The 27446-nt window shown below is 49.7% G+C and overlaps 1 long non-coding RNA gene across 1 annotated transcript in view; it reads left to right on the top strand.

The window, feature by feature from the left end:
- Positions 1 to 10301: 10301 nt before the first annotated feature.
- The window catches only part of LOC146867176 (uncharacterized), a 288609-nt gene continuing 271464 nt past the window's right edge, over positions 10302 to 27446 (top strand). The window contains exons 1-2 of the long non-coding RNA XR_014966072.1: positions 10302 to 10379; positions 25513 to 25580. This is a non-coding gene — a long non-coding RNA (uncharacterized LOC146867176). The remainder of the gene's footprint in view (positions 10380 to 25512; positions 25581 to 27446) is intronic.

Below are 27446 nucleotides of genomic sequence, written 5' to 3'. Positions count from 1 at the left end.
GAAACAAGTAGAATTGAGGGGGTAGTATATAAAGAAAAAGGTCCAATACGACAAAAATACTACAAGGAAATGCGCAATTAAGTTGTACACTGGAAATTGAAAGTTGCAAAAAGGCACGTCCAAGAGTGGAGTGTTGCATGGAAAATATTAGTAAAACAGTGCAATTGATTGGGGCGTGAAGGGTGTCAAAAGTGGCCCACATGCAGCAGGCGCGCACTGGAGCTACTCTGCGACAAAGTTGTAAGGGGGGAGTGGGAGACAGATTAACCTCTAGCAATTGCAGTTTATGTCTTGCACAGTCTCATGATTCAGTACTGTAGCAATTTTCAATTACCCTCTAGGAAGCCATATCTGTTGCTTATTTGCCTAGGCAACTATCTTCCTTTGACAAAGGCAATATTAGGACTGGCAATGCGTCCAAAGGTTACAGGTTGTTTAATTAGAGAGAAACTTGACAGATGAGCCAGTTCTGTGTGGCGCACTAGGCTAGGGAAAGATTGCAGCCTTATGTGAACCCACGCCAAGAAAGGCCCATCGCACAGGCCAGAATCACTGGACTGGCGGGTGGCTTGACGTACGTTCTTCTTAGATACATGCAGGTACTCTGGGCCAGAGTACCTGCACTGCTGATTTTCCATCTTAGCACTGGGGATACCGGATAAAATTAGTGGAGCATAGCTGAGTGCCATAGCATACCAGACTGTTCAGGTATTATTATACTACCCACATGTGCCTATGCGCCTCCTTTACCGTACTCCGGACGGTTAGGACAGTCAATTGCGGACCCAAAATGACAATCGGTGGCATTTTGCCCACACCCAACCTAGCAGCTTCACACATGAGGGTCCTTACTTTGTCAGTTAATTTTAGGCCCAAGGCAAGGTGCACTGGTAATCTTTTTTTTCCCTCCTTCAGTATTTGAGTGGTTAAACAGGTACTAAGGTGGGGGGTACCTTTGGCAGTATTATCATGCCTTGAACGTACGTAGTGATGAAGTAATAGTGTCCCAAATGGCGCAATACTTTATATACTTTTGTAGAGGGAGCTTCTAAAGCGTCATTTGGACTAACAGTGCCAGGCTAAGGGGACGACTTGGACAAGGAACAGTCTTGAGTGGTTACTCAACACTGGTGGTTAGAAGGGATGCTGTCAAGAGGAGAACTCAAACAAATTAGCCTTCAAGACATAATGGTGAGTAAATAGGACTTGCAGGTCCCGCTGGGTGCCTGCCACCTGGCCACTGCAGGTAGCTGATGGTGATCTCTAAGGGCTTAGTAGGGGTCATGGCAAAATAAATCTGGGCTGAGTCACATCGGGGTGTGGTGGTCCCTACCTTATTTCACAGGATCACTCCCTGTTGGGTCTATCTAACGATCATCTCAAAGCGCTTTTAATTTCCAGCCTTTCTTGTCTCTTCCATATTGGGAGTAGGTTAGCTATGGACTTTAATTAGTGCTGCAATGGCCCTCTATTGCTTTAGTACAGCAGCTAGTTTACCGGTGCGATTTGGACCATCATTAGCACCGGCAGCGGCTCACAGGGGTAGCAGTAAAGCTTCCTTTTTATTTTGCCCGGGATTGGGACTGGCAATGTCATCAAACATTGAAGCCTGAAACTGAATAGGCAAAGACATACCTGTGATGGTGCAATGCGCACTCAGCAGCAGAGCTAGCTGAGTTTCAACATAATCCTAGTATACCGTCAGTGATAAACGTAAGGTTATGGGCTACACACGAATAGGCACTTTCTGTCAGCTGGGGCTAAGGGTGCCATTCCCAAGAGGGTGTGGGTTGCCTTGATAGTACTGATATGGAGGGGATGGAGCACTAATACGTACAACTACGAGAGCACATTTTGCAGTCATGGTTAAGGTTAAATTGATTAAATTGATGGCATGTTACCAGTTGCTTCTGTTAAGCAAATTTTCCTTGGGAGTTGTCAGCGAACATTTAGACTGCAATTTTGGTGGTTAGCCGGCCTTTTAGATGTGTGTTTCTAGCGCAGGCATGTCCAAGTAGGGGTTAAGGGGCCTGGAGTCTGTCCTGGGTTACAAGTTCACAGGCATGTGGAGCGGCAGAACTGAAAGGGGCTTGCGTTCGACCTCTGGTCACAGGTTCATATCCTGGTAGGTCCACTTAGCATTTCATCCCTCTGAGGTCGATGAAACGGGTACCATTGAGATTAGTAACAATAACACATGCAAATTCTCCCGCCCTGGAAGTTGTCATCCAACGAGTGTGCTAGGGACTGAAATATTGGGGCAACCTCTGGGTTAAGTACAAATGGGGCTACAAAGTATTAAAGAACACTTGGCATTCCCAGTATACAAAAAAGGGCAGGTATTTATACTTATGGTTCCCCTCTGGTTCACACTGTCCTGTATGCTCACTGGTATACTAGCAGGAGTTAGGGAGGGCAAGGCGTCACCTAGGGTAGTGACTGACTGAATGCGATGGACATACTCCGCAAAGTGCTATACACAGATAACTGGGTGAAAGAGGAAGTAAGGCAGGCTTGTTAACTCTTACTTCCACCCGCATTGGCACTTCTTGTCAGGAGTGGCTTGTCAAATGTATTGCTTTTCAGCCAGGCAATGTTAACATTGAACTAACACTAAACTATTGGTTTTAGGTCATCCGGGGCGCATAGACATGAAGGGCTGGGCAAGGCGGGGTCCACGGATACTGGGTCCCCCTCCGAGTTGCAGTCTCAGCAGGACATGCTAAGAGGTGGGGCGATGGAATCCCAAGGCATTTAAGGGGACAACCAGCCGTAAGCCACCCTGGGAGGGGTGGTGTAATTGTGCAGGCGCTGGAACAGCTTCTGTAGAAGCAGCAGCCCGGGCAGGGGGGGTGTCTCTCCTCTCACCACTGGGGTCTGACAGCTGGGAGGCAATGATTTGACTTTCCAGGGTAGGAGGGTCCTGCTGCCAGAATTGAATTCCCCCTGGTGTAAGTTATGCATCCATCCCTGAACAGAGCTGTTTTGGTTTTAGCAGTCTAAAGTCCACAGGGAGTTTAGAAAGGGTGGGGGCACCTGTCCAGAAGGGGCATGCTGGCCTCCTGTCCTGTATGGGCTTGGACTTGTTTTAGCTGGACCTGGGAGAGGCCCAGTAATCAGCGGGATGTAGGTAAAGATGCCTACCTTGGTGGGGGGCCCTGGTTGTGACGTGGCCACCCCAAGAGCTGTGGAGGAGTTAGTGTGATCCAGACTCTGCAAGGTACAGAAGGGTACTATATGCAGCAGCACAACAAGGGTGCTAAGCCAAGGATATCCAGGGATGTCTTAGCGTTGTCCCCTGAAAGAACGACGGCGTCCCGTTAGTTCAACGGGCGGTTGTGGGTCTGAGCAACCGGGGCCTGCCTGGAACGCTCCGCCCACCTTTTGGGGGGCGTGAGTACGGCTGTGGACGGGCGGTCCGCTGATGGGAGGGGTGGCCCGCTGATGGGAGGGGTGGCCCCTCCCAAAATTGGTAACCACCGATTGGCGATGTTGTAATTTGGCTCAGCAGGTGGCATAGGGGCTGGCCTGCCCTTGGATCGCTCGTAAGATAACCCACCATGTTGGCATATTTGTTATGCAAATAAACCTGCAGCAATTTTCTCCACTAACAAGGTGTCTTGGGGTTTATTTATGTATGTTGCTGTTTGGGAGTGTTGCCGATATTGGCAATATGGTTTCCAGCACCAAAGTCTGCAGTCTAGCCGACGGACCACATCCTCTCCTCATCCTGTTGCATTTTGACTGAGGTTGAGAAGGCACTTACTAACTGTGGAAGGAATCAAACAAGCAATGCCAAATGTCTGGCACAGTTGCTGATACTTCCATCCACTTGCATGTTTAAAGCTAGTAAATTGGCTTAATATGAAAGCCCAGGGCAGAGATAGCATCTGTTCATGCTTTACACCTGTGCAGCATAGCCCCAGAAGTCTGTGGCACTATTGAAAGACCCAGTGCTGATGGATAAAATGCATATTCAGGTGGATTGATTAATGGATTATAAATAAAACCTTTGACCTTGAAATAATTTAGATTGAAATATGTCAAATGAAACGTTTCCAGTTGATTTCATGTTGCACAGTGCAGATGATTAGAAATTGCATAAAATACCAACCCAAGTATTGCACAGGCGAAGTCTAGTTAATTTACATCCAATACTGAAATAGGTACACCCTATAGCAGCCAGAATGTTTCTTTTACTGTATTGATGCATTAAAAAGAGACAACCGCAAAGTATTTTTGGGGTTTTTTTTTTGGGGGGGGGGGGGGTTTAGTAATTTATTTTTAAGTAAAGTATTCTTTGGGGTCGGGATGCCGGAAACCAAGGGTGTTCACTATCTATCTACACTATCCCAGCAGTAGTCACTTCATCTAATTGATCTGCCAATGTTCGACAGCTGAGGCAGCTTCAAGTACTATATCTTTTTATATGGCACTTGCCGCTTACCTCACTTGATAAGGGGGTTGAAATATTTGTCTGAACAGGCAGCACCGTGCACTATGTAGGGTGTGTAGCTGGAAGAGTGTTTTAGAATTTAACCTCTTTAGAAAGTGTTTCCGTATCATGTGCAATTACAATCAAAGTGTAGTTATCTTCTTATGGGTCACAGCGCTTTTCACTATGGTGAAAGAAACGATTATGAATGAACGATAGGTGTGAAATGTATGTTTGAGATGCCATCAGCAATAGGTAGCTCCACAGGAGCCTTGGCAGTAATCTTAATTGTAACAAGAACAATCTAGGTCCTGTTTGTGTGTTGGTTGCTGCGTTAAGGTGGACCACGCTAATTTATTAAGAGGCTGAACAGATTTTAGATTAACAAAGATTTATTACGAATTCCTGATTTGCAGTCCTATGTGATCATCACGGTAGGAAGAAAAGTGAAGGTGAGTGTTTAGTTTGAGGGAATCTGCAGTGTTGGGCTATGCCAGAGTATTCAGATTGCCACCATTGTTGGGCAAATCATTCAACAGCATGCCTACTTTTGTAGTCTGCCAGTTTAGTTGCTGTAGTGTGGCTAGTTGAAGTGGTATGGGCTAGAGACTAACTCACAGGGCTGCTCTGAAGTCAGTCTCATGTGTATGTTTGTATATATACGCAGCAACTGGAACAGGACCCAAGCCTCACTCTCAAGACAAATACACATATTGGTAAATGAGGCAGAATCTAATGGAGACATCAGCAAACAGGAAGCATCCTTCCTGACATCAGGGGGCAGCAAGATACCATGCTTGTACACAATCCCCAAAATTCATAAAAATAAAATTCCACCACCGGGGAAACCAATAGTTTCCGGAATCGACTCAATTCTCGAACCCCTGTCTCGCTTTTGTGATTTCTTTCTACAACCTCTAGTCCAAGCAACACCAGCTTACTTGAAAGACACGAAAGATCTGTTAAACCACATAAACAATCTACAATTCGATCCTACAACATCTATCTTAATAAGCATGGACATAGAAAGTCTATATACCAGCTTACCTCAAGACGACACCTTGGAGGTACTACGCTCTTCACTGGACAACACAGAATGGCATTACAAGACTCCAAAATCCTTAGTCCTACAATGTGCTGAATTAGCACTTAAAGACAATTTTTTTGAATATGAAGGCACCCTGTTTCTTCAACAATACGGTACTTCAATGGGCAGCACGCTCGCGCTGAGTGTGGCCGGACTCTATGTGTCAAATTTTGAAGAAAAACACATCTTCAATCCCCAATCACCTTCATTTAATGACATCACATTCTATAAGAGATACATAGACGATGTCCTCCTAATCTGGTCCAACACTGAACATAAATTACAGGATTTCTTGCAATGGATTAACACCTTGGACCCCAACCTAAAATTCACAAATGCCATAAGTAGAGAGAGCATCACTTTCCTGGACCTAGGCATAGAGGCACGCAATGGATGCCTCAGCACAAAAATACATTTTAAACCCACGGCAAAAAATTCCCTATTACGCTTTGAAAGCTTTCACCCGAGACCACTGCGAGAAAATTTACCATACGGCCAATATTTGAGATTGAGACGCAACTGCAGCGAAATAACAGTTTTCAAATCACAAGCAGATTCTCTCTCCTCAAAGTTGAAGAATAGAGGAAACCCTAATCACATTATCAAAAAAGCCCAAAAAAGAGCTCGAAATCAGAACCGTGAAAGCCTATTGGAGAGCAGAGAAAAACAGAATCTACACCCCCTCTGACCTGCATGACTACATACAATGCTATCTCAAACAAAGTTGCCAAACTAATCCAGAATAATTGGAGAATCATAACATCTGGCACATTACAAAGGGAAAAACCCCTTTTTTCCAACAAAAAAACAAAAAACAGATTCCAACAAACAATACAGTGCTGAACGCCTGGGGTCTTCCGAACGTCACAGGTCACTACCCATGTGGTAATTGCAGTGTCTGCCATCTAACTAAAACAACCAAAGTCCTTCATCTGGAACAACGAAAAACATGGCACATCAGAAGACACACTAATTGCAATTCCGAGAACGTGGTCTACCTAATTACATGCCCTTGTCAACTCAGATATGTAGGCATGACTAGTCGCAAAATAAAGACCAGAATGTGTGAACACCGCAGCAATATCCGTTGCAAACGCAACAGTACTAAACTGACAGATCACTTCCTAACTGAGGGACATACTACCAATGACATGAACTGGGTTGTCATTGAACAACTTGACTCAGAAGCTAGAAACGTACAAGATCTGTTATTAGCAAAGGAACAACGCTGGGTGTACAGACTCTCAACGCATATTAATGGACTGAACGATAAGGTACCATGGAATAGCTTACAACGAAAATAGTCAAGTGTGGGTACTCGTTTTCTCTGGTTACAATCTGTAGAATTCCCAGATAATCCCCCCCCCTTTTTTTACACCCTTGTTGGTAGTCCTAACATTTATATTGTTCTAAAACATGAGCTTCCTCGAAGAAAAAACACCTGTCTTGTTGCTAAAAAACATCTTTTGCCTGTCTTCCTCAAATAACAGTACGCCTGTCCTTGTAATTATATCGGTCACTGTCCTTACATACTAGGTCCATAAATGAGGCATGACATCAAATAAAATGCAGATTCCCCAACGGTACCGCAATGCACATGTGCTGCACACAATCATAGCCGTTGGTTAGCACTCTAGTTTTCAAACACGATTTTTTCTCGAAAAACCTTTTTATTGCTAAAAAACATTTTTTTGCCTGTTTTCCTCAAATATTAATTTACGTAAATGGGTCGCGACACTGCTCGTCATGCTGCAAATAACCCCAAAGGATTCTGGATAGTGTAGTGGCTACGGTGAGTACGCCTACGCCACGAGTATATAGAAATATAATGCCATCCCTGGACACGTGTTTCGAGGTAATTGCCTCTCGTCAGCAGGGAGCAGGTAGGTATGCGGGGTGCCGATGACTGCCATATATATAGGTAAAATACCTTCCAAGGCGCGCAGGTGCAGACACCGGGCTCGTCAGCCAAAGTCGCTCATTTACGTAAATTACTAATAGCTCATTCGAGCGACTTTGGCTGACGAGCCCGGTGTCTGCACCTGCGCGCCTTGGAAGGTATTTTACCTATATATATGGCAGTCATCGGCACCCCGCATACCTACCTGCTCCCTGCTGACGAGAGGCAATTACCTCGAAACACGTGTCCAGGGATGGCATTATATTTCTATATACTCGTGGCGTAGGCGTACTCACCGTAGCCACTACACTATCCAGAATCATTTGGGGTTATTTGCAGCATGACGAGCAGTGTCGCGACCCATTTACGTAAATTACTAATAGCTCATTCGAGCGACTTTGGCTGACGAGCCCGGTGTCTGCACCTGCGCGCCTTGGAAGGTATTTTACCTATATATATGGCAGTCATCGGCACCCCGCATACCTACCTGCTCCCTGCTGACGAGAGGCAATTACCTCGAAACACGTGTCCAGGGATGGCATTATATTTCTATATACTCGTGGCGTAGGCGTACTCACCGTAGCCACTACACTATCCAGAATCATTTGGGGTTATTTGCAGCATGACGAGCAGTGTCGCGACCCATTTACGTAAATTACTAATAGCTCATTCGAGCGACTTTGGCTGACGAGCCCGGTGTCTGCACCTGCGCGCCTTGGAAGGTATTTTACCTATATATATGGCAGTCATCGGCACCCCGCATACCTACCTGCTCCCTGCTGACGAGAGGCAATTACCTCGAAACACGTGTCCAGGGATGGCATTATATTTCTATATACTCGTGGCGTAGGCGTACTCACCGTAGCCACTACACTATCCAGAATCATTTGGGGTTATTTGCAGCATGACGAGCAGTGTCGCGACCCATTTACGTAAATTACTAATAGCTCATTCGAGCGACTTTGGCTGACGAGCCCGGTGTCTGCACCTGCGCGCCTTGGAAGGTATTTTACCTATATATATGGCAGTCATCGGCACCCCGCATACCTACCTGCTCCCTGCTGACGAGAGGCAATTACCTCGAAACACGTGTCCAGGGATGGCATTATATTTCTATATACTCGTGGCGTAGGCGTACTCACCGTAGCCACTACACTATCCAGAATCATTTGGGGTTATTTGCAGCATGACGAGCAGTGTCGCGACCCATTTACGTAAATTACTAATAGCTCATTCGAGCGACTTTGGCTGACGAGCCCGGTGTCTGCACCTGCGCGCCTTGGAAGGTATTTTACCTATATATATGGCAGTCATCGGCACCCCGCATACCTACCTGCTCCCTGCTGACGAGAGGCAATTACCTCGAAACACGTGTCCAGGGATGGCATTATATTTCTATATACTCGTGGCGTAGGCGTACTCACCGTAGCCACTACACTATCCAGAATCATTTGGGGTTATTTGCAGCATGACGAGCAGTGTCGCGACCCATTTACGTAAATTACTAATAGCTCATTCGAGCGACTTTGGCTGACGAGCCCGGTGTCTGCACCTGCGCGCCTTGGAAGGTATTTTACCTATATATATGGCAGTCATCGGCACCCCGCATACCTACCTGCTCCCTGCTGACGAGAGGCAATTACCTCGAAACACGTGTCCAGGGATGGCATTATATTTCTATATACTCGTGGCGTAGGCGTACTCACCGTAGCCACTACACTATCCAGAATCATTTGGGGTTATTTGCAGCATGACGAGCAGTGTCGCGACCCATTTACGTAAATTACTAATAGCTCATTCGAGCGACTTTGGCTGACGAGCCCGGTGTCTGCACCTGCGCGCCTTGGAAGGTATTTTACCTATATATATGGCAGTCATCGGCACCCCGCATACCTACCTGCTCCCTGCTGACGAGAGGCAATTACCTCGAAACACGTGTCCAGGGATGGCATTATATTTCTATATACTCGTGGCGTAGGCGTACTCACCGTAGCCACTACACTATCCAGAATCATTTGGGGTTATTTGCAGCATGACGAGCAGTGTCGCGACCCATTTACGTAAATTACTAATAGCTCATTCGAGCGACTTTGGCTGACGAGCCCGGTGTCTGCACCTGCGCGCCTTGGAAGGTATTTTACCTATATATATGGCAGTCATCGGCACCCCGCATACCTACCTGCTCCCTGCTGACGAGAGGCAATTACCTCGAAACACGTGTCCAGGGATGGCATTATATTTCTATATACTCGTGGCGTAGGCGTACTCACCGTAGCCACTACACTATCCAGAATCATTTGGGGTTATTTGCAGCATGACGAGCAGTGTCGCGACCCATTTACGTAAATTACTAATAGCTCATTCGAGCGACTTTGGCTGACGAGCCCGGTGTCTGCACCTGCGCGCCTTGGAAGGTATTTTACCTATATATATGGCAGTCATCGGCACCCCGCATACCTACCTGCTCCCTGCTGACGAGAGGCAATTACCTCGAAACACGTGTCCAGGGATGGCATTATATTTCTATATACTCGTGGCGTAGGCGTACTCACCGTAGCCACTACACTATCCAGAATCATTTGGGGTTATTTGCAGCATGACGAGCAGTGTCGCGACCCATTTACGTAAATTCCTCAAATATTAGTATGCCTGTCCTTGTAAATATATTTGTAACTGTCCTTCCAAATTGGATCCACAAGTGAGGCAGGACATCAAACAAAATGTATATTCCTCAACGGCACTGCAATACGCATGTGCTGTACGCAATCATAGCCGCAGGTTAGCGCTCTAGTTTTTCATACACGCATTTACGTTTTCACGTAATCGATACCTCCTATTTGAATATCCTACTACTTCCGCATCCCACAACCGCGGGATCCGGACAACAATGTAGGTTCATAGGTTCCACAGCTCGACGACAAAAGTGAGTTATTCAAGGCATCACTCCCGGAATAGATGTAAGTCGCTTCACGACTACTCTTTCCTCCTTTTTTTCAAAAAAATGCCCAAAAGGTTCTCCCGCGAATATCCCTTCTGGGCTTTCTGTTTTCTTTCAGGGTCAATATACCGGGCATACCTTTGTTAACCGGACCCATGATGCAGTTAATTAACTGAACTATAGTGAGGCCATTTTTATGTTTGTATGTATTATTGATTGTCATTTAACACGTCCCGTTTTGTCTTTTCACGTTATATGTTTACTAGGGGTTCTTAATGAGCTATCACCATTCACGTATTTGTTTGTTCTTTCAAAATACACCAAGAGGTGCCAGAAAGCGTATTTTCGCTCGGAGCGACATAAGTTAATGTATCCTGAGCAACGTTTTAAGGAATATATTCACAGTTAACAACCACACATTAAATCACCCGGATATAATAGTCGGGTGGTTTTGCCATCCTCCTGAAACTATTGGAGCACATTGTAGCCACGCTTGGTCATGTACCATCAGCCATCGTGCATGCCACTACCAAGCCACAGGTATGATGACTTCCACATACCAGTCCCCACCACTCTACGCACAAAGGAGCGCACCGCAAGTAGAACATGCATGATATACCAATAAATTAAATGTGACAATACCAGTTTTACTATGCTTTTTTCCTTCACAGGTATATGCTGCGGAGGATCTGTAAGTAACAAGATCCCACCACACTCACAACGCACTTTAGGGCGTGTGTTGATACTCACACACGTGCCCAAGTTTTGGGTCACGCACTTATGGTCCTGACGAAAGCCTCTTGAACATTTTTTGAAGGCTGAAACTAGTAGACCTATATCCCCAATTTTTAATTTCCAAGATATAACGGTTCAAATCAAAAACCTGTGATATATCTTGTTCATATATTTTTACTCATGTCCTAGGACCCTTACAATAAAACTTTCACAAGGGTATCTCCTAGAGACATTTTTAGCATATAATTTCACTACACATAGCACCGTACACTTTACAAAACAAATCCCGCTCCGCTGTAGTTCAGGCGTAGAAGCACAGCTGGATTACACTCGGTAGTCCAGCTGGACACCGATGATGAAGCATGCCACCTACTAGGTAGGTGGGTGAGGGGTTTCTTAAAACAAACAATATTTGTTTTCGCTCCTGTTGCTGCATTTGTACAAGTCACGAATCGTGACTTATACACCCACCAAGGACTTGTCCAATTTGTTTATCTAATGATTACCTAGGGAAGGGGACAAGCAGCCTTTCTACTTTTCCTCACTCTCTCTTTTGTTTAGAAGTATGTTTGTATATAGTCTCTTACAATCTATTATGAGTCCCCTAGGTTTTCAATAGAGAATTGGGCTGGAAAGGAAGGTAGGTGTCTTGGGATGACTACCCTATTTTGAGGAAGGGTTGTTTAAAGGTGTAGCCTGCAGTGCTTATCTACTAGGTTATGATGTTCCAGGGTGCTTGTGCATAACAGCTTAGTTCTATCCCTGACCACTTTCATACATATCTTAAAAATGTCCTAGGCCTCGAGGAGCCATGCAGCTAGGTCTGCCCCTTCCCTGAGGGTAGAACACCCAATCCTCCAGAACACTGACGGAGGTCAGTTATTCATCTTAACTGTAAACCAGAATTGGATGATGGCCAGGAAGCACCAACTCAGCAGGCAACTAGTTGGAAAAGAGAAGAGACCATGCAAAATACTAACCATGGTAAACTAACTCCACGCCTTAATCGCATGGAAAGCAAAGACCTCATTTCCATCTCTTTTGAACACCACTGCTGGCAGTGAAGTTATGGATTCATCATTGGTTACTATTGTCAATCACTACTTAGTAATTATATCCTTGGCCATGTTTTTGAGAATTAGACTGACAGATGCCAGAAAATAAAGAATTACGCTAACAAAATATCACAGAACAGAAGAAATTAGCCCTAAAACAGGCACAGAAGAGAGAATTATTTTTATTTAAAAATGTGAACCTTCAGATAACAGCAACCCCTTATTGGGTTTGACAAGCAGGGCAAATCAAAACAGTTGAGTATTTAAAATCTGAAAGAAATGAATGGCCCAGTTAGGGATTGTGCCAAGAACATGTTAATAACTGTCAACTGTGAGACCGGCAAAACACACTGCCTTTAATTTCACCAAAGAAGAGCTCTCCTAGTGACTGGAGCTGGTTGGCGCTCACTCATGCTTCCAGGCCCTAAAAAAATAACAGACTTAGAAATAGCTCTGTGGCGTCACTAGGGGGGTGCGGACCGCACCAGGTGACACAATCACATGGGGTGACTCTGTGACACCAAATTGCAAAATAATGGGACCCCTGCCCCGCCCGCGGACCAGCCTGCACGGGGAAGCCCTGTGCCCGTAGCCCAGGCAGGGACAGCATGGCATCCATAGGGGACTTCGACCCGGTGACCACCAGCGTGCTGGCCACCAAGATCGAGATCACCGTGTCCTGCAGGTAAGACCCCCGTGCAACTGACCCTCACATGCACACCTTGACTCCCCCGTGCAGCAGACCCCTCACACACACCCCCATCACTCCCCCACCCCCAGAAGCCAAGAGCAGGAGGGTGCAATCTCTCGAGCCCCCCTTCCCACTCCACAGGTGGCAGGAGTGGGCGTGTTCAGAGCATAGAAGAAGGGGCTCACTGTAGAGGGTATTGCGGGGGCTCACTGTAGGGGGTCCCGTGGGGGCTCACTGTAAGGGGTTCCACGGGGTCAAAATGTACACCAGAACAGGTGCAATGACAGGGGAGTGCAGAGGTAGGGGGCACAGGAGAAATTTGTAGGTATGTGCCACCGAGGAGTGCTAAGGTAGGGACATAGGGGAAGTGCGGGGGTATGGGACACAAGGAAAATGTGGAGGTAGGGAGTGCGGAGGCAGGGTACAGGAGGGTGCGAAGGTAGGGGCACAGGGGAGACGGAGGTAGGGGCACAGGGGACTGCGGCGGTAGGGGCAGAGCGAAGTGCGGAGGTACTTGGCAGAGGGGAGTACAGAGGTATGGGGCACGGAGGAGTGCAGAGGTAGGGGGATTGTCGAGGTACGGGCACAGAGGGGTGCAGAGGTATGAGACAGAGGGTGCATAGGTACGGGTGAGTGCGGAGGTATGTGGCACAGTGAAAATGTGAAGGTACGGGGCACGGAGGAGTGCATAGGTATGAGACACAGGGGGATGCGGAGGTATTGGACACCGAGGGGCATGGAGTTATGAGGCACAGGGAAGTGAGGCAGTAGAGACACATGGGAGTACGGAAGTATGGAATACAGACGTCGGCGACGTTCGAAACGTCACTCACGTGGCTCCCGGACCCGCTGTTTTCATCAGCCCACTGCCCACACCCACTAGACGTGCTTAAAAACACGCTTTGCACTGGCGGACTCGGAGGAGGTCCATCATGGGGTAAGTCATGAGGGGGTGACACCATGAGTTACCGCACTGGGAGACACCAACCCTAATGACGCCGCTGGTGCTTTGCCAATCACATCGTCTTAAAACTGTTCCCAGAGCAAAGAAAATGGCTTGGACCTTTTCATAGAAAGACGTGGGTGTGTAGTATGTGGCTCATTTCAGTTCAGGAAGAGCCATTTGGGGATCACAACCTTCATTAACTTGAAAGGAACACAGCGAGGCTTCCCCTCTGCATAGCTATGGGTAGAGTCTGACTGTGTAAAGAGGTGCCTTTTGATCCCAGGGTCAAATGTACCAAAGTTGGCAACCTCCTAATGGGAGTGGTGAGCTGGTCCTAGATGCAGTTTGGTGTTGAGGAGGAAGGCCTGGTCTTTTCTGTAGACACATCCCACGCTTGGTCACGGCCTCCTCCTGGGGCGGAAGTGTTCTGCCATGTTGAAATTGTAAGCATAGTGCACTGTGGGATAGTTTGCAGTAAAGCAAACCGGATTTACTGCAAAATGGGAAGGTTTGCCCCAGCACTTAAAAAAATAATTACAACAATAAAATATTTTTTTGCATTGGTTGGGTAGTATCCAGGAGTCACCCCCCACCCAGCTTCTAGTGAATCATACAAGGTATCTCACCCAAAACAAATCTGGAACTGCAGATGTTCAGCAGAGGGACTGGTCTTGTTTCTCACCTGTGCGGAGAATAGAAGGGAATGGCCTGCACCTACTTGTGCAGAGGACTGAGAAGTGATGCCAAGGGTCAGTTGACTGACCTCTTGCATGGCTACAGGGACAGAACAAACTGAAGAGGCTTCATTTTTCCTTGAGTGACTAACTGATCAGTAATTACTCAACTTGAACTGGTCCCTGCTGCTGGGTCCTGCAGGAGTGAGTTGTGATCCCTAACTGCTATATCTGAAGTCCTGGGAGCCTCAGAAGAAATCAAGAGGAACTGCTCCAGAAAGTTTGATTGGGCTCCTAACATTTTTGCACTTCCATGACCCCTGGAGCTTTAGCACACCTTGTGATAAAGAGGCCTGATTTTGAAAGGGTTTAATTTAATGCAGCTTCAACCATGCCCCTCTGAAGAATTATGAGCTCTAAAATAGAGTAAGTCTGAAGGTGTGTAGAAATCTTGACCGGGCATACTCACCACACATCTACCCACACACGGACATTTGTGGTCATCAAATAATCCCGCTCCAAGCATTTCCTGCCAAAAACCAATAGCTTTATAAACCAAACATTTAACTAGTGGAGCTCTTCTAGATCAATGCCTCACTAATAGGTTTGAGAGTTAATTATGTCTGCGAGTGTTCCCCTACGTCTTGACCCATTACATACAATTAATTATTTGAACAAATCAAACAGCCAATTTTTCTTTGTAGTAGATTTTATTTTGTGTATGAAAAAATGAGCATATATACTGAACTTACAAATACGCTGTACATATCCCAAAGCTGTTGTCACAATTGCACAATAGTCCTAGGGGGAAAGTCACAGATCTTATACACATAAAAGATTCAATAAGAAATGAAGTGGGGGGGTGGGGGGTGTTAACGTTTTAAACCAGAATTATCAGATCTCATCAGGAGAATTGTCATCTGGCTAGAGCACCTATAACAAAAGTTGGCTCAGTTAGGGTAATTTAATTTCTGCAATATGAACACTAGTTACTTAATGTTCTGTAATCATATGCTCGCCAAATAATTATAAAAATGAGGGGGCACCAAGGGTATTTACCAAATAAAGAAGTAAATCCTTCCGAAAGATGAAGTCAATCACTTGATTGGCCATATTCAGTAGGTATGTAATACACCAGTAAGTCATCCCATGCTTGTTAAAACCTGAAATGTGATCCAGCGTGCATATTTCTAAAAGACAGAGGGGTAAAGATGAATATTCCCAATTGACTATCTGAGACCTTCGCAGTATCCTGGTGATTAAGTGATGCAGGAAAACCTTCTAAATCCTGACACTTACAGATAGCGGTCCATACCCTGCCTAATCAATCTCATCTAACATATGTTGGAAGGCGGACCCCGAGGAGTCGGTGAGACCACCAAGGGGGGGGCCCTCGCACTGCACGAAGTAGCCGAGCGCTGCCGAGAAGTCTCCTGAGAGATCCTTCTCCTATCACGTACTAGCACAGTAACACCACCACACCGGACTCAAGGAGGTTGTCTCAAGACAAGCAATTCTTTATCATCAATAAAAGGTTACGAGTTCAATATTTACACGAAGGGATCGAGGGATCCACCAAAAGTCTCAATGTCTCTTTAGAAGGGTAGGGGTAGCGGGACAGTCTTTGGCAGGAATGTGGTACGAGGGTACCTGGGGCCCAGTTCGTATCCTCAAGCTGGAGGACCTCCGATCTCGGAGGGGTCGAGCCGCGACGGCGTCAGCAGGGCTCTGGCGTACAGTTCGTGGAGAGCCGCGATTCAATCAGCAGGGCTCTCAAGATGGTTTCTGCTCAGCTCGAGCCGCGACGTCGTCAGCAGGGCTCCGAGGAAGGTCTCAGCGAGGTGGGGCCGCGACGGCGTCTGCAGGGCTCCGATGTTCCAGGTGGTTCAGGAAAGGTTCACAAGAGGGAGCCGCGACGCAGTCAGCAGGGCTCGTGATGGTTCCGACAAGAGTTCTTCTCCGTAGGGTCAGCCGCGATTCGATCAGCAGGGCTCTCGACTCCGGGATACAACTGCCGAGCTGTGGTGGGGTCGCCCCAGATATAGGTCTGGAGCCCTTTGATGTCCGGACCCTTGCGCCCGAGGGGGCGGAGTGGCCGGGTGGAGGTGGCCAGACGCCCAGCAGGAGAGGCGCCAGGCCCATGGGAGTTTGCAGGGCGATCACACCTCGAGAGGGGAGGACAGTTGGGGGTCCCAACGAGACCGTCCTCCGCCGGGGGCGATGAATGGTTCCTGCGGCACCCCCTGGCCAGTCCGTGGTGCCTCGATGTCGGGGCTTCGCTGGGGTCGAGGCCGGGTTGAGCGGGGTCGCTCCGGCTGGTGTACGGGGTGACGTAGATGCCAACAAGATGGCGGAGCCCTGAGGAGCATGCGACCACGTGCAGTTCCAGGTGAAGGGCCTTGGAGCAGTTCAGACGGGTGGCCCGTGAAGGCCGGGGCGGGGAACGGCCACAGTCCAGGGGGGTTAAGGACCACGCCACGAGGCCGGGTCCAACAGGCGTCCCCCCCAGCCGAAGGCATGGAGAGTCACCCATCTCCTTGGGGATTCTCCTCGTCAAGGCGGAAGAAGCGGGACAGGCCGTCGGCGTTGGCGTGGTCATTGCCGGGCCGGTGTTCGACGTCAAAGTCCATCCCTTGTAGCGAGATGGACCATCGCAGCAGTTTGGGGTTCTCGCCCCGCATTCGCATTAACCATTGCAAGGGCCGGTGGTCGGTCTGGACCCGGAAGTGGGCGCCAAAGAGGTAGGGCCGGAGCTTCTTGAGGGCCCACACCACAGCGAAGGCCTCGCGCTCAATAGTGCTCCAGCGTTGCTCCCGGGGCAGTAGTCGCCGGCTGATGAAGGCCACTGGTCGGTCGAGCCCCTTTTCGTCAGTTTGGGAGAGAACGGCCCCGATCCCATACTCGGAGGCGTCCGTCTGTACCACGAACTCCTTCTGGTAGTCCGGGGCCTGCAGCACCGGAGCAGTACACATGGCTGTTTTGAGGGTGTCGAAGGCTGTTTGGCAGCGGGGTGTCCAGTGTACCTTCTTGGGCTGCTTCTTGGACGTTAACTCTGTGAGGGGGCCGACAATGCTCCCATAGTCCCGGATAAACCGTCGGTAGTATCCGGTGAGGCCCAGGAAGGCCCGGACAGCGGTCTGGGTAGTGGGGGGTTCCCAGGTCTGGATGGCATCTATCTTTGCTTGGAGGGGGGCCACCTGCCCGCTCCCCACTTGATGGCCCAGGTAGGTCACGGATCCGTGGCCGATTTGGCATTTGCTGGCCTTGATTGTGAGCCCGGCCCGCTGGAGGGCGGCCAGGACGGCCTTTAGGTGGAGGAGGTGCTCGGCCCAGTGGTTGCTGTACACGGCAATGTCATCTAAGTAGGCCGCGCTGAAGGCCTCAAGCCCGGCCAAAACTTTGTTCACCAGTCGCTGGAAGGTGGCCGGGGCGTTCTTCATTCCGAAGGGCATCACCCGAAAGTGGTAATGCCCATCCGGAGTCGAAAAGGCGGATCTTTCTTGGGCGCCGGGGGTGAGTTGGATTTGCCAGTACCCGGCGGTGAGGTCCAGCGTGCTCAGGTAGCGAGCGGCCCCTAGGCGGTCGATGAGTTCGTCGGCCCGGGGTATCGGGTGTGCGTCTGTCTTGGTTACTACATTCAGGGCCCGGTAGTCTACGCAGAATCGCAACTCCGGGGGGTGGCCGGGAGCTGCGGCCTTGGGCACCAGGACGACAGGGCTGGCCCACGGGCTGTCGGAAGGCTCGATGACCCCCAGGGCCAGCATCTTCGCTACTTCGGCCTGGATGCAGGCCCGCACTCGGTCAGGCACCCGGTAGGCTCTGTGTCGTATGGGGGGGTTCTCCCCGGTGTCGACGTCGTGGACGCACCAGTGGGTCACCCCCGGGGTGAGAGAGAAGAGGGCTGCGTAGTCCCGCAGTAATCGCTGGCAGTCGTTGCGCTGTTCCGGGGTCAGGGACGAGGCGAGTTGGACCCCTTCGATCGATCCATCGGGAATGTCGGATTGCAAGAGGTCGGGCAGGGGCTCGGAGTCGTCCTCGCCCCCCTCGTCGGTCGCCAGCAGCAGGCTCAGTTCGGTCCGGGCGAAGTGGGGTTTTAGCCTGTTAGCATGTAGGACCCGGAGGGGGTTCCGGGGGGACTCCAGATCGACCAAGTAGGTGACGGGACTTTTCTTCTCCACCACCTTGAAGGGCCCGGTCCACTGGTCCTGGAGGGCGCCGGGTTCGACCGGGGCCATGACCCATACTTTCTGACCTGGCTCGAATTCTACAGTAGAAGTGTTGCGATCGTACCACCGCTTCATGTCCTCCTGGCTGGCCTCGAGGTTGGCTTCGGCGAGGGCTCGGAACTTGCGGGTCTGGTTTCGGAGGGTCAGGAGGTATCGGTAGACGTCAGGAGGGGCGCCTCGGGGCTTCATCTCCCAGCCCTCCTTGACCAGACTGAGCGGTCCGCGGACCGGGTGTCCATACAATAGTTCAAACGGGCTGAACCCCAGGGACTTCTGCGGGACTTCCCGATAGGCGAACAGGAGGCAGGGCAGCAGGACATCCCATTTCCTCCTGAGTGGTTCTTCCAGGCCCTGGATCATCCCTTTCAATGTTCGGTTGAACCGCTCAACCAGTCCGTTCCCCTGAGGGTGATATGGGGTCGTGAACTTGTATGTGACCCCGCACTGTTGCCACAGGGACCGCATGTACCTGGAGATAAAGTTCGTGCCGCGGTCGCTCACCACTTCGCTGGGGAATCCCACTCGGGAGAAGTTCCCCATCAAGGCCCGGCCTACCACAGGGGCCGTTATGGTTCTGAGCGGGACCGCCTCCGGGTACCTGGTGGCGTGGTCCACGAGGACCAGGATGAAGCGGTGGCCCAGGGCGGTTTGGGGGTCCAGGGGTCCCACAATGTCGATCCCGACCCGTTCAAACGGGGTGCTGACGGCGGGAAAGGGCTGGAGGGGGGCCTTGACCCGACCCCCCGTCTTTCCGCTGGCTTGGCAGGTCTGGCAGGACCGGCAGTGGTTGTCCACATCTCTCCGCATCCGGGGCCAGTAGAAGTGGGTCACCAGACGACTGTACGTTTTGTCTTGCCCCAAGTGTCCGGCGAGGGGCACATCATGGGCCAGGTTGAGAAGAAACTCCCGGAAGCGGAGGGGGACCACCAACACGCGGCTGGCCCCGAGTTCTGCTACTTTCTGTTCGCTGTACAGCAGGCCCTCGGCCCAGTAGATCCAGTGGGTGCCGGTCTGGTCACCGTTGGCTTGCGCGGTCGCCTGCTGCCGGACCCCTTCGAGAGAGGGACAGGACTGTTGCTCTTGCTGGAACTGCTCTCGGGTGGGGCCCCCTTCGTGTTGCCATTGCGTCAGCCCTGGTAGGGTGCTCGGAGAAGTCATCTCTTCGGGGGAGGATTCGCCGGACCCTGGGTCGGTGTCCGCCTCCTCCTCGCTGCTGGCGGGAGGGGGTGTGAGCCCCTCGGGTCGGGCGGTCCCGGAGGTCGAGGATGAGCGGGGGGCCTGGGCGGTCATGGACCGGGTGATGGCGCAGGCCCAATCAGCCAGTCCCAACATTCGGAGGTGCTCTCGTCGTTCTACTTGAGCCCAGGGGGAACTCTCCAAGTCGTTCCCCAGGAGGCAGTCGACCGGGGCGTCGTCGCGCACTGTCACCTTCAGCAGGCCCGTCACCCCTCCCCACTCGAAGGGGACCAGGGCCATCTGGCATAGGCTTTCACTGTTGTCGGCCGTCCGGACAGGGCACAGCACATTCGGTAGAATCTGTTCAGGGGTCACCAGGTGGCAGCGGACAGCGGTGATACTGGCGCCGGTGTCGCGAAGGGCTTCGGCCCGTTGTCCGTTGACCGTGACCTGCTGCCGGTACTTCTGGGTGTTGGTTGGGATGGGGGTGCAGGGTACCATCTCCCGGCTACCCAGGCAGACCAGGGACATGGCTGCCGGCTCCCACTCAGTGTTTTCTTGGTCGAGGGCCTCTTCTTCCTCTTCTCCTCCCCCCAAGGCGGCGGCTGTCAGCTGCCGGGGCGGGGGCCCGCCGGCCCCGTTTCTTCGGTTCAGAGGGCAGGCCGGGTCGCTGGCAAAGTGTCCGGTTTGTTGGCAGCCATAGCAGGTCTCTGGTGGCCGTGGTCCGGGTCGGGCCGGGCCCACCCTTCGTGCTAGGCTCGGGGAGAGATGTGGCTGCGGTGGCCCTCGAGGGGGGCTCCTGGGGGCCCCAGCGGGAGGGTCTCGGTTCCTGTTCGGCCCTCCCCCCCCACCGCGCTGGCGTGGGGGTCCGTTGGGGTTCCTCTGGTACTCCCCCATTGAGCTCCGGGGGACCCGGGAGTTGACCCATCGATCGGCCTCGAAGGCCAGTTTCCGCGGGTCGGTCATTTTGCTGTCGAGGAGGTGCTGTCTCAGCTCCACGAAGCAATTGTTGGAAAGATGTTCCCACACGATGAGGTCGACCAGCTGCCCGTAGGTGGTTACTTTGCTGCCTTTGATCCACCCTTCTAGGGCCCGACTAAAAAAGTCCACATATTCCACCCATGTGGTACCCGGGATTTTCTTGCAGTCTCGGAACCGCTGGCGGTACATCTCCGCTGTTAGCCCGTAGCGGGTGAGCAGGGCCTCCTTCATGTGATCGTAGGAGGTCATCACTTCCTCCGGTAGCTGGAGCAGCGTGTCCCGCCCTTCACTCAGGAATCGCCCCCACAGGCCTGCGCCCCAGTCTTTTCGGGGCACTCGATGGGAGGTCATGGCCACCTCATAGGCCTTGAACCATTGTTGGATATCGTCATTCTTGTAATACTCCTTGACGACCTCCTTCGGGATATGTACTTTGGCCTCGGCAGGCGGTAGAGTGTCTCTCGTACTGGGGGTGTTGGTCCCTCCGTTCTTGGCCTTGATCTCGAGCTCCTTGAGGCTGCGCTCGTGCTCAAGGGTGAGCTTCTTTTCCTCCAACTCCCGGTGTCGTCTCTTCTCCTCTATTTCTTCTTGAAGGCGTAGCTGCTCGAGGGCCAGTTTCTTTTCTGCCAGCTGGAGTTCGCCGTCCAGTCGCAGTCGGGCGAGCTCTAGCTCGTGGCTCCGGACCTTTTCCCGCTCTCGTATTTCTTCTTCGGAGAGGCCGGTTTCTAGGCTCTTTCGTCCTCCGGTTGCCGGGGTCAGTGCGGTTGCTGTGGTCTCCGTCAGGGGCAAGGGCCCTTCTTCCTGGGAGGGGCCTGCCCCGGCCTCCAGCCATGTCCTCAGAGCTTTCTGCATCTCTTCCTTGGTACCGAGGCTGGTGGTTGCAATGCCTTTGTCTCTGCAGAACTGTTTTAATTCTTTGTGCGTATATTCTTCCAGCCGTTCGGGCTGGAACTCCATTGTCGCGTTGTTTTCCTGGCTGCTCATGATGCTATTCGTTTGGATGGGTAGCTAGTGGGTACTGGCTGGTACGTCCTGCGTTCGGCTCGGATCCCGTCGCTGGCCACCAAATGTTGGAAGGCGGACCCCGAGGAGTCGGTGAGACCACCAAGGGGGGGGCCCTCGCACTGCACGAAGTAGCCGAGCGCTGCCGAGAAGTCTCCTGAGAGATCCTTCTCCTATCACGTACTGGCACAGTAACACCACCACACCGGACTCAAGGAGGTTGTCTCAAGACAAGCAATTCTTTATCATCAATAAAAGGTTACGAGTTCAATATTTACACGAAGGGATCGAGGGATCCACCAAAAGTCTCAATGTCTCTTTAGAAGGGTAGGGGTAGCGGGACAGTCTTTGGCAGGAATGTGGTACGAGGGTACCTGGGGCCCAGTTCGTATCCTCAAGCTGGAGGACCTCCGATCTCGGAGGGGTCGAGCCGCGACGGCGTCAGCAGGGCTCTGGCGTACAGTTCGTGGAGAGCCGCGATTCAATCAGCAGGGCTCTCAAGATGGTTTCTGCTCAGCTCGAGCCGCGACGTCGTCAGCAGGGCTCCGAGGAAGGTCTCAGCGAGGTGGGGCCGCGACGGCGTCTGCAGGGCTCCGATGTTCCAGGTGGTTCAGGAAAGGTTCACAAGAGGGAGCCGCGACGCAGTCAGCAGGGCTCGTGATGGTTCCGACAAGAGTTCTTCTCCGTAGGGTCAGCCGCGATTCGATCAGCAGGGCTCTCGACTCCGGGATACAACTGCCGAGCTGTGGTGGGGTCGCCCCAGATATAGGTCTGGAGCCCTTTGATGTCCGGACCCTTGCGCCCGAGGGGGCGGAGTGGCCGGGTGGAGGTGGCCAGACGCCCAGCAGGAGAGGCGCCAGGCCCATGGGAGTTTGCAGGGCGATCACACCTCGAGAGGGGAGGACAGTTGGGGGTCCCAACGAGACCGTCCTCCGCCGGGGGCGATGAATGGTTCCTGCGGCACCCCCTGGCCAGTCCGTGGTGCCTCGATGTCGGGGCTTCGCTGGGGTCGAGGCCGGGTTGAGCGGGGTCGCTCCGGCTGGTGTACGGGGTGACGTAGATGCCAACAAGATGGCGGAGCCCTGAGGAGCATGCGACCACGTGCAGTTCCAGGTGAAGGGCCTTGGAGCAGTTCAGACGGGTGGCCCGTGAAGGCCGGGGCGGGGAACGGCCACAGTCCAGGGGGGTTAAGGACCACGCCACGAGGCCGGGTCCAACAACATGCAACTAATACTCCTTGAATATCACAGGTATTTCGGCATGCTGAGAATGTACGTTTTATAGACCGTACATCACAGCCAGCCAATGTCCTCGCTAGTGGTAAATAACATATCTGAATACTAGAGAGAATTAATTCAATGGTCGTACTCGTGGTGTGGTAATGTATATTTAATGCATTGAATATACACAAGGATACTAAGCTCATCCTGCGACTCGAAAAAACCAAAACAGCGCTACTGTCCCTCTTGGACCTAATCTGCGGGAAGCGGTAAGGGTTGGTCTGCTAATGATCATATCCAAAACCTTAACTAAATGTAAAAAGCATTATAACAAGGACCCTACAGCGGGGAAACAATGTGTCCTCTCACTACTTTGCCTTATGTCAGCAATGAAGATGTGCTGGAAGATGCTCCAGCCTAGATCAAGGTTAGCATCCTGGACCACTCAACCGCTACCCTCCTTCCGCCATCTTGAATGAGGGTCACAAAGTAAAAACTCAATTTGGAGGCTAAAGGGGGCTCTAATCCTCGCTGTCACAGCAATGGCAGTATCTAGCCAGTAATATCTGTCACATACAGGTCAAGGCTGTCATGGCATAGTAAACATTGACCCACTAAGTGACTAAGGTTAATCTGTTTGTGATTGAATTACTTTCTTGAGTTTGTAATCAGCATACAATCCACTCAATCAATACCGTATTACCAGATACACCTTAGTGAAATAATGCAACTGAACGATGCAACAATAGTGTGCCAGCGTCACCAAGCAATCCGCGGGGCATTAACACACTTGAGTTTATTTGCATATCTGAAGGTGTCCAGCTTTAGCAAATTGCCAGAGACAGGTCTACCCCTAACTCTAAGTCATTGGTGATACAAGCTTCCAACACTTGTAAAGGAGATACTGAGGTGTTTGTCAAAAATATCTCCCAAGACCAGACTGCAAAGACTCTCCGCATAAGTGTCCCTATTGTTATCAAGACTGGATCATCCCCCAGTGGTGATCCATCTCTCTAGACATCGATACGGTTAACCATGACATCCTCCTGAGATGGCTCAAGGAGGCGGGTGTCACAGACCTGGCTCTGAAGTGGCTCTGTTCCTATCTAGTGGACAGACGGCAGGCAGTATTTCTGCCTCCGTATCAATCGGACTTTCTGTCTAACAAACATGGTGTTCCTCAGGGCTCCTCAATCAGCCCGGTTCTGTTCAATGTATATATGCAACCTCTGGTCAAAATTTTGAACACTAATAACATCAGGGCAGTTAAGTACGCTGATGACACACAACTGATTATCTCCATGGAAGGGGTCAATGCGGACTCTCTCTCCACTTTCCATAAATGTATGATGGAAATGGCAGCCTGGTTGACAAATAATGCCTTGCAATTCAATAGTGCTAAAACAGAGATTCTGCACTGCGCAGTGGGCAAAGTGCCACAGGCTTTACCTTCCAATTTCTGGCCCCTTCCTTTGGAATCACCCCTTGTCCCTGCGAAGACTGTGCGTAATTTGGGGGTCTGTTTCAATGAGAAGCTGAGTCTGGAGTCGCATGTTAACAAAGTGGCCTCTAATTGCCATAGGATTATGAGAGGCTTACGTAAAGTTCTCCCATTGCTTCCTGTCCATGTCAGAGGAACAGTGGTTCGCTGTACTATTCTTGCTCGCCTGGACTACTGTAATGCCCTGCTGCTTGAGTCCCCTGTCTACCTGATTCGGCGACTTCAACGTATCCAGGCTGCAGCTGCAAAGATTGCCCTTTTGAGACCGCGCAAAGCATCAAGGCATTATCAGAGTTACATTGGCTCCCTGTGCAACAGAGAATTTTGTTTAAATCTCTGTGCTTAGTTTTTAAAGCTCTTCATGGGCTTGGCCCTGGACCGCTGCAACACTTATTTGGCTGGTACGTCCCTACGCGCAATTTGCGATCCTCGATAGCTAGGCTGGCCAGGATTCCTAAGATGACGAGATCCACCTTGGGTGGCCGCGCTTTTAGTGTTGCGGCCGCACGTTTGTGGAATAGTCTTCCTTTACAGCTAAGACAGGTTCAGGAATTGACACTGTTTCGTAAACAGATTAAGACCTGGCTCTTTCCCAGAGCTTAATTTCTATGGGCCTTTCTGTTGCCAAGTCTCTCCACTGTGTCGTTAGCGCCAGGAAGCCCGCAGGGTTGCAGTGCGCTTTATAAATGAAAATACATACATACATATCATGTATTTATGTACATAGCTGTGGGGACGTATATGCTATCGCCATTCATGTGTTCAATATCAACAGTCTTTGCAGATGATGGATGATGTTCAGATCCTTTGTGGTGCTTTTAAGTAAATCAATTTGCCTGCATTCTCTTAAGTTCAATTGTTTAGAAATGTTGCCACCTGTCAAATAAGTACTAAACACCTCCACAACTTTCTAATAGATCTCATTTTTTGTTTCCTTGCTTGTAGTGTCATACTAAAGGAGCAGAGTCCACCTTGCATTTAATGCAATTCCAGTGCTGTCATTTGACCATTTGGTATGTCTTTCCCACATATACTTTGTTGCAAAGACATTTGATAACATAGGTAATTTTTTGAGTGTTAAAATTATAAAATGCCTTCAATGTGTAGGATCAGGAATGGGATGACAGTATCTAGGTATACATGATATATCTACTTAAGAAAAATGCCACATTTCAAATCACATTTGACAATGCAACATAAGGTCATTGCATCACTATGGGTTCTAATTTCCAATGGGCCTACCAGGAAGTCCCTGATATTTTTGTTTCTTTTGAACACACGAAGTTGGGCTTTGTTGTGTGTCTCTGATTAAAGGTATTGTGCTTTTTGTTTTTCTTTTTGGGTTACTGCCTGAATTGAAAGTGCTAACAGTCACTATTTTAATCTGAGCTGTTGTCCTAGTTTTGCGCGTGAGTTACCATTCCCTAGGACAAAGCTATGATGTTTTTAGGGCCCTGGTGATGATTTTCTTGAGGTACCCCCTTTCCATCTTTCATTTTGAGGTGTACATCTTCTTTAAAGCAGCTCTTCTTGAGAAAATAACTCCTGCTTAGTCTTAGACTGATCAAATGGCAGATTATCCCTCAGAGCTCGCAAGTGGTGACTGTTGTACCTTAATAGGGCATTTGTGTCAGCTGGCATCTTGCACATCTTTGTCTGGTGTCTGGAGTAGTTCTAGGTAGTTGATTTCAGTCTTGCTGTAGTTGGCTGAGAAAGAAAAGTCTATGATCTAGTTATTTAAGCTAGCCCATGAAATCTAAAATCTCGCCATCTTCACTATTCCATAGTAGGAATATGGAATCGATATAGCATTTTCAAGATCTTATTTTGTCTGTGAGGTAATTATTGATGTGTGAGACACATGGGGCAAAGCATGCCACACTAGCACCTTTATTTGCTCATGGTATTCATGCTTAAAAATAAAATCATTCCTTTTCAGCTCAACTTTGGCCAAACCTACAATGAATTCAAAGAGATGTCCATGTACTGTTAGAGATAAACCTATACCCTCATTGGCATTGCCTTGGGGAATCGAGACATCGAGAGTCCCCTAGATGTCCTGCTGGTTGCAATATGCCACATACTCTGCCATTGATCAAGTGCATGCTATCTCTTCCATACAGGGCAATTTTGGGGACCACTTTGATGTAGCAATCTGCAAATTTGCACTGCTTCTAGGACCCATCTACACCTCGAGTCTATGGGTCTCACAGGTGGTTTATTTTTTTCCTTATCTATGTTCAGTAATGTATAAATTACAGGGTTACTATGGAAAGGTCTATTCAATAAAACATACTCTTGTCACTAACAATCTCTGCTCCTAGGGCTCTTACTCCACTTATGTTATCTTTAATACTCCTAAAGGGATTGGCTGCAGGTTTCTTAGAAATGCTAATACTGCTGGATAATGTGGGACATTATGTCTCATAGTCACTGGGTTTCTGTATTAATAGGGTATCACCTTTGTAAACCAGATTGATCGTTTTGTCCAGATTTTGGTATAAGGTGGTAAAGGCATTTGTTCATTCTTGGGTATTTTGTAAGTTATATATTCCGTTCTGTGTTTAACTTTCAACTGTTTGAGGACTGTTTGTACCAAGCACAATGATTTCTGCAGTCATTAAATGTGTGAGGATTTGAAGTATGGAGGACAGTAAAAGGCCAGTCCCTGTCTTAATGGGGGGGCTGCTTTATCTTTTGAAGTACTATCTGAATCTGATTGTCCGAAAGTGAAACAATCCCCCCTAATTCTAAAGTAATCGGTATATTTGTTATCACAAACCTTAATTCTCTGCTAAGTGTCAGGTTCTCGTCATGACTCAACACATGCTTTGAGATGTTAAACGTTGGAGATTCATTATTTCTACTGATAGTTACTC

The sequence above is a fragment of the Triturus cristatus genome, chromosome 1_2 (assembly GCF_964204655.1).
Source record: "Triturus cristatus chromosome 1_2, aTriCri1.1, whole genome shotgun sequence".
In the NCBI taxonomy this organism is placed as follows: domain Eukaryota; kingdom Metazoa; phylum Chordata; class Amphibia; order Caudata; family Salamandridae; genus Triturus; species Triturus cristatus.
The sequence above is the reverse complement of the archived record's forward strand: the minus strand, read 5'-3'. Positions and strand labels throughout refer to the sequence as shown.